Raw genomic sequence first — 7,500 nt, 5'->3', positions numbered from 1 at the left:
ATCTTTGAGACAAGCATATGACTACTGGCAGGATCAACCAGGGAGCTTCGTCGTAACAACGCAACAAAGTTGCGCGCACGAGAGCTCGTGTGTGACACGAGCGACTCACGCACGCGGTCGTGTCGAACGCCGATCAACGCTAAGGAAGACCGACGACACACTCCGTTTACGATCAAGTCGTCGAGCACACAAAGTATCGCGCGTGTAGACCAACCCGCCGCACGAACGAACGAGAGTCACACACGCGACACTTTGGGCACATTTTCGCATTCAAAATCACCTCGCAAGCACCTAAGCGCGCGCGAGTCACGGTACGCTACGTCTGCCCGTAATGAATTAACGTAGCGAGACCGCGGGTATTATCGTTCAAGTTCAAACAGTCTCTCTTGTAAAAAGAAGAGTCACACCCGACGTTAGACATTAGTCAAGTCGTCGTGGTCAGCGAAATAAATTCGCCTTGCGTGAAATAACGCATACAGTATTCTCGCTCGGAATGGAGTGAGTCGATGCTCGGTAGTTATCGTAATCTCAAGTAAGAGTAACGATCTGTTAACGCCTAGGGCGCGCACCGCTTAAAGGGCCATTCGGTCAAAGACACCGACCCGCGGTAATGCTGTGAATAACAATATTTCGTATAAAGGCTCGATGTCCGTAGACGCTCGAGCCTTTCTTACATATACCGAATCGCCCGCCGGGGCATCGGCGCCGTATAGACTTAAGCACGTCGGCTTATGGGAGAAAACCCGCAAAACTCGTGTCCTGCCTTCCCGGGACTGCAATACTTAAACATCTGACAGAAGTGAACACGCCGATGAGCAATGTGCGAGCACGAATGAGTGCTGTGCGAGCGTCAATGAGTGATGTGCGAGCGTCAATGAGTGATGTGCGAGCACGAATGAGTGATGTGCGAGCGTCAATGAGTAATGTGCGAGCGTCAATGAGTAATGTGCGAGCACGAATGAGTGATATGCGAGCGTCAATGAGTGATGTGCGAGCGTCAATGAGTGATGTGCGAGCACGAATGAGTGATGTGCGAGCACGAATGAGCAATGTGCGAGCTCAAATGAGTGATGTGCGAGCGTCAATGAGTGATGTGCGAGCACGAATGAGTTGATGTGCGAGCAAGAATGAGTAATGTAAGTGAGCAAGAAATGAGCAATGTGCGAGCGTCACCGAGTGATGTGCGATAATAATGAGCGATGTGCGAGCACAAAATGAGTGATGTGCGAGCGTCACCGAGCGATGTGCGAGCGTCAACGAGTAATATGCGAGCGTCAATGAGTAATGCGAGCATCGAATGAGGATGCGAGCACGAATGAGTAATATGCGAGCGTCAATGAGTACCGTGCGAGTTGCCACCGAGTGATGTGCGAGCGTCAATGAGTAAATGTTACACGAATGAGGATACGCGAGCACAAAATGAGTGATGTGCGAGCAAGAATGGCAATGAGCACGAATGAGGCGATGTGCGAGCACGAATGAGCAAAGATACCGAGTGATGCGCGAGCACGAACATAGCCGTGCGAGCAATAAAATGAGCATGCGCGAGCGCCACAGGAGTGATGCGCGAGCGTCAATGAGTGATGCGAGCGTCAATGAGTAATATGCGAGCGTCAATGAGTAATGTGCGAGCATCGAATTGAGTGATGTAAGAGCATCGAATGAGTGGATACGCGAGCACAAATGAGTACGCATGTCAATGAGTGATGCGATATCGAATGAGTAAATGCACAATGAGTGATGTGCGAGCGTCTATGAGTGATGTGCGAACACGAATGAGTGATACGCGAGAGTCAATGAGTGATGTGCGAGCGTCAATGAGTAATGTGCGAGCACGGCGCATGCAGCGGTTACCACGAGCGCATACGCGAGCACAAATGAGTGATGCGCGAGCGTCAATGAGTGATGTATGAGCACGAATGAGTGATGCGGCGAGCACGATCGAGCAAATGTGCGAGCTCAATGAGTGATGTGCGAGCATCGAATGATATACCGAACTTCAGGTTCACCCAACTGCCCTGGCAGAAATGCGACCCTCCCGGGCCTGTCTGGAAGATGGTAGATAGGACAGCGGAATCTCGCCAATGGCCGCGAGCAATCTTCGCATAGATAGCAATGCTCTGTTTACTGATTTAATCATTTTCTGGGTTCCCGCCGTTCGCAACTGATCCCTATGTAATAATATTTCGCGCCTGACGTGGATCAAGCATTTCGTCGTAGATAGTGACAGTTATAATGTAGATTTATATAGCAAGAATGAGAGATATGCGGAGCACGAATGATGTGCGAGCCTGAACGCATAAATGTGCGAGCTCAAACTATGGATGCGAGCACGAAATGAGTGATGTGCGAGCGTCAACCGAGCAATATGCGAGCGTCAATGAGTAATGTGCGAGCACGAATGAGCGATGTGCGAGCACGAATGGCGATACGCGAGCGTCAAAAGTGATGCGAGCGTCTATGAGCGATGCGCGAACACGAATGAGCATACGACAATGGAGTGATGCGCGAGTCAAAATGAGTGATGTGCGAGAACGAATGAGTGATGTGCGAGCACGAATGAGCAATATGCGAGCGTCAATGAGTAATGTGCGAGCGTCAATGGAGTGATGTGCGAGCGTCAATGAGTAATGCGAGCACGAATGAGTGATACCGCGAGCACAAATGAGCATGTGCGGCGAATGAGCACGTGCGAGCACGAATGAGTGATGTGCGAGCGCCGAATGAGCAAATGCGAGCTCAAATGAGTGATGTGCGAGCACGAATGAGCAATGTGCGGAGCAATAAAATGAGTGATGTGCGTTGAGTGATGCCGTGCGAGCGTCAATGAGTGATGTGCGAGCGTCAATGAGTAATATGCGAGCGTCAGTCGAGCAATGTGCGAGCACGAATGAGTGATGCGAGCACGAATATTACGCGAGCACAAAATGAGCGATGCGAGCGTCAATGAGTGATGTGCGAGCACGAATGAGTAATATGCGAGCGTCAATGAGTGATGTAAGAAAGCGTCTATGAGTGATGCGCGAACACGGAATGAGTGATACGCGAGAGTCAATGAGTGATGTGCGAGCGTCAATGAGTAATGTGCGAGCACGAATGAGTGATGTGCGAGCATCGATCGAGTGATACGCGAGCAATAAACCGAAAGCGATGTGCGAGCGTCAATGAGTGATGCGCGAGCATCGAAATCGAGTGATGTGCGAGCACGAATGAGCAAATGTGCGAGCTCAAATGAGTGATGTGCGGAGCACGAATGAGTATACCGGAAATCCCAGGGTTCACCCAACCGCCCTGGCAGAAATGCGACCCTCCCGGGGCTCTTCCGTTCGGAAGATGGTAGATAGGACAGGGAATCCTGTTAATGCATGCGGAGCAATCTTCGTATAGATAGCTAAACGCTTCAGTTTACTGATTTAATCATTTTCGTTCCCGCCGTTCGCACTTCGATCCCTATGTAATAATATTTCGCGCCTGACGTGATCAATACATTTCGTCGTAGATAGTGACAGCAGCAATGTAGATTTATATAGCAAGAATGAGAGATAAGGAGCACGAATGAGTGATGTAAAGGAGCACGAATGAGCAAATGTGCGAGCTCAAATGAGTGATGTGCGAGCACGAATGAGTGATGTGCGAGCGTCACCGAGTAATATGCGCGAGCGTCAATGAGTAAATGGCAGCACGAATGAGTGATGTGCGAGCACGAATGAGTGATACGCGAGCGTCAATGAGGATGTGCGAGCGTCTATGAGTGATGTGCGAACAATGAATGAGCGATACGCGAGCGTCAATGAGTGATGTGCGAGCGTCAATGAGTGATGTGCGAGAACGAATGAGCAGCGCGAGCAAGAATGAGTAATATGCGAGCGTCAATGAGCGATGTCCCGAGCACGGAATGAGTGATGTGCGAGCGTTTCAATGAGTATGTGCGAGCACGAATGAGTGATGTGCGAGCACGAATGAGCAAATGTGCGAGCCTCAAATGAGCGATGCGAGCGTCAATGAGTGATGTGGGTGAGCGTCATCGAGTGATGTGCGAGAACGAACGAGTGGGATATACGCGAGGATCCAATTAGTGAAGTGCGAGCGTCAATGAGTGATGTGCGAGCGTCAATGAGTAATGTGCGAGCACGAATGAGTGATATGCGAGCGTCAATGAGCGATGTGCGAGCGTCAATATGATGTGCGAGCACGAATGAGGATGTGCGAGCACGAATGAGCAAATGTGCGAGCTCAAATGAGTGATGTGCGAGCGTCAATGAGTGATGTGCGAGCACGGAGGCTCGAAAGTCTAAGTCGCCCCACACGCATTGCTTCCTCGGAGGTTCGAAAAAGTCTAAGTCGCCCCATCGCATTGCTTTCCTCGAGGCCCGAAAAAGCTAAGTCGCCCCACACGCATTGCTTTCTCCTCGGAGGCCTCGAAAAAGTCTAAGTCGCCCCACGCATTGCTTTCTCCTCGGAGGCCCGGAAAGTCTAAGTCGCCCCACGCATTGCTTTCCTCGGAGGCTCGAAAAGTCTAAGTCGCCCCACGCATTGGTGCTTTCTCCCCGAGGCTCGAAAAGTCTAAGTCGCCCTTAATAATGCATTGCTTTCTCGGAGGCCTGAAAGCCTAAGTCGCCCCACGCATTGCTTTCCCCGGAGGCTCCGGAAAAGTCTAAGCCGCCCGACACGCATTTCGTTTCTCGAGGCCTCGGAAAGTCTAAGTCGCCCCACACGCATTCGTTTTCTCCTCGGGAGGCTCGAAAAGTCTAAGTCGCCCCCACACGCATTGTTTCTCTCGAGGCCTGAAAAAGCTCCAGTCGCCCCACACGCATTGCTTCTTCCCCGGAGGCCTTTCGGTGTCTAAGTCGCCCCACACGCATTGCTTTCTCTCGAGGCTCGGAAAGTCTAAGTCGCCCCACACGCATTGCTTTCTCCTCGAGGCCTCGATAAAGTCTAAGTCGCCCCACACGCATTGCTTTCCTCGGAGGCTCGAAAAGTCTAAGCCGCCCCACACGCATTGCTTTCTCTCGAGGCCGAAAAAGTCTAAGTCGCTCCACACGCATTGCTTTCCTCGGAGGCTCGAAAAGCCCAGTCGCCCCACACGCATTGCTTCTCCGAGGCTCGAAAAGTCTAAGTCGCCCCACACGCATTGCTTCTCCTCGGAGGCCTGAAAAGTCTACCGCCCACACGCATTGCTTTCTCCTCGGAGGCCCGAAAAAGTCTAAGTCGCCCCACACGCATTGCTTTCCTCGGAGGTTCGAAAAGCCCGTCACGGCTTCGTTTTTCTAACCGTAGCCAATCTTTCTAATTTCCCCTTCACGCATTGCTTTCATTAAAGCACACACACAAATACGCGCCGCAGTACAATGTATGCGCTTTTTCTTTCTCCTCATTATCCTTCAGTGAAGACGCTCACTGGATGCTATTCTGCTCCACCTGGATAATACCTCGAATCTCCGAGAGCAATCTGAGTCTCGCACAACACACAGAGAAGAGCGCGTTCCCAGCGCCGCTGCTGCTCTTTGCAGCTGGGGTCTCGTTCATCCGACAAGACGAATCCCCGGGCCAAGGGCTGAGTCTCAACAGATCGCAGCGTAATCCGCTCTACTGAGTACAACACCCCGCCAGGAATCTAAGTCGTCTACAGACGATTCCGAGTCTCGACATCGAACTTGGTATACCTTAAGCGATCGACTGCTGGTGAGTTTTCAGGCCTGGCGTTCTCGGTAAGATCCCGGAAGCAGGATCCGCGGACTCCGTACGGCACTAGGTCGCATGGCCGACCCGTGGATCGGCCACCTAGTAGTGTCACATTGTTTTGAGCCTTCTAATTCACGAGATCTTAGAGATATCGTTGCCTCCTTTGACTAGAAAGGATACGGCCTTAGGTTCAGGCATAATCCGGCGATGGCTTCGGGGTAACCACCGGCCGCCTGACCGGAGTGCGTGAACTAAATGTCCGAACCTGCGGTTCCTTCCGTAATTGAGCAGGATTACTATCGCAACGACGAGTCATCAGTAAAACTAACCTGTCTCACGACGGTCTAAACCCAGCTCACGTTCCCGTTGGCGGGTGAACAATCCGACGCTTGGCGAATTCTACGGCTTCGCAAATGATAGGAAGAGCTGACATCGAAGGATCAAAAAGCGACGTCGCTGGCGAACGCTTCACGCCACAAGCCAGTTATCCTGTGGTAACTTTCTGACACCTCTTGCTGAAAACCTTTCAAGCCAAAAGGATCGATAGGTTGCGCTGCAGTCTCTATGCGTACTGAACATCGAGATCAAGCCAGCTTTTGCCCTTTGCTCTACGCGAGGTTTCTGTCCCGCTGAGCTGGCCTTAGGACACCTGCGTTATTCTTTGACAGATGTACCGCGCCCCAGTCAAACTCCCCCGCCTGGCAGTGTCCTCTGAATCGGATCACGCGGGAGGTATTAACGACGATCGGCCGAAGCCTCACGCCACTCTTACACGCTTGGCTCTAGAACACCGGACAGCCGGATGAAAGTCCACGGCGCACGCGCTCCGCCTAACCGAGTAAGTAAAGAAACGATGAAGTAGTGGTATTTCACCGGCGATGTTGCCATCTCCCACTTATCTACCCTCTCATGTCTCCTTACAGTGCCAGACTAGAGTCAAGCTCACAGGGTCTTCTTTCCCCGCTAATTTTCCAAGCCCGTTCCTTGGCAGTGGTTTCGCTAGATGGTAGATAGGACAGTGGGATCTCGTTAATCCATTCATGCGCGTCACTAATTAGATGACGAGGCATTTGGCTACCTTAAGAGAGTCATAGTTACTCCCGCCGTTTACCCGCGCTTGCTTGAATTTCTTCACGTTGACATTCAGAGCACTGGGCAGAAATCACATTGCGTCATCACCCGCGAGGGCCATCGCAATGCTTTGTTTTAATTAGACAGTCGGATTCCCCTAGTCCGTGCCAGTTCTGAGCTGAGCGTTGAATGGCGGCCGAAGAGAACGATCAGGACGGCGTAAACCGCCCCAAAAGCCTCGCAGCAAGGAAGATCCGCGGGAGGCCAAGGCACGGTACCGAGCTCGGATCCCGACCCCCCCGTGAAGGAGGGTCATTCACCTCGCCCAGGCCCGGCACGTCAGCCAGACCCACTTCCCGACCAAGCCCGACGCGCCCCGCTCCTCAGAGCCAATCCTTATTCCGAAGTTACGGATCCAATTTGCCGACTTCCCTTACCTACATTAGTCTATCGACTAGAGGCTCTTTACCTTGGAGACCTGCTGCGGATATGGGTACGAACCGGCGCGACACCTCCACGTGGCCCTCTCCTGGATTTTCAAGGTCCGAGGGGAAGATCCGGACACCGCCGCAACTGCGGTGCTCTTCGCGTTCCAAACCCTATCTCCCTGCTAGAGGTTTCCAGGGAACTCGAACGCTTATACAGAAAAGAAAACTCTTCCCGGATCTCCCGACGGCGTCTCCAGGTCACTTTGGGTTACCCCGACGAACACTCTTACGAGGGCCCGAATTGTATGCGGTTCCGCTG

General features: G+C 52.1%; 2 non-coding genes across 2 annotated transcripts in view; both read right to left on the bottom strand.

Moving 5' to 3' along the window:
* LOC116418206 overlaps positions 1-44 on the bottom strand; it is a 1,915-nt gene extending 1,871 nt beyond the window's left edge. The window contains exon 1 of the ribosomal RNA XR_004228284.1: positions 1-44. This exon is cut by the window's left edge and continues 1,871 nt beyond it. This is a non-coding gene — a ribosomal RNA (small subunit ribosomal RNA).
* A 5,490-nt stretch (positions 45-5,534) lies between these two features.
* LOC116418212 overlaps positions 5,535-7,500 on the bottom strand; it is a 3,944-nt gene continuing 1,978 nt past the window's right edge. The window contains exon 1 of the ribosomal RNA XR_004228290.1: positions 5,535-7,500. This exon is cut by the window's right edge and continues 1,978 nt beyond it. This is a non-coding gene — a ribosomal RNA (large subunit ribosomal RNA).

Source organism: Nasonia vitripennis, unplaced genomic scaffold (genome assembly GCF_009193385.2).
Source record: "Nasonia vitripennis strain AsymCx unplaced genomic scaffold, Nvit_psr_1.1 unplaced0095, whole genome shotgun sequence".
NCBI lineage: Eukaryota > Metazoa > Arthropoda > Insecta > Hymenoptera > Pteromalidae > Nasonia > Nasonia vitripennis.
Note: the sequence above shows the minus strand (reverse complement) of the source record. Positions and strands in the feature narration are given on the sequence as shown.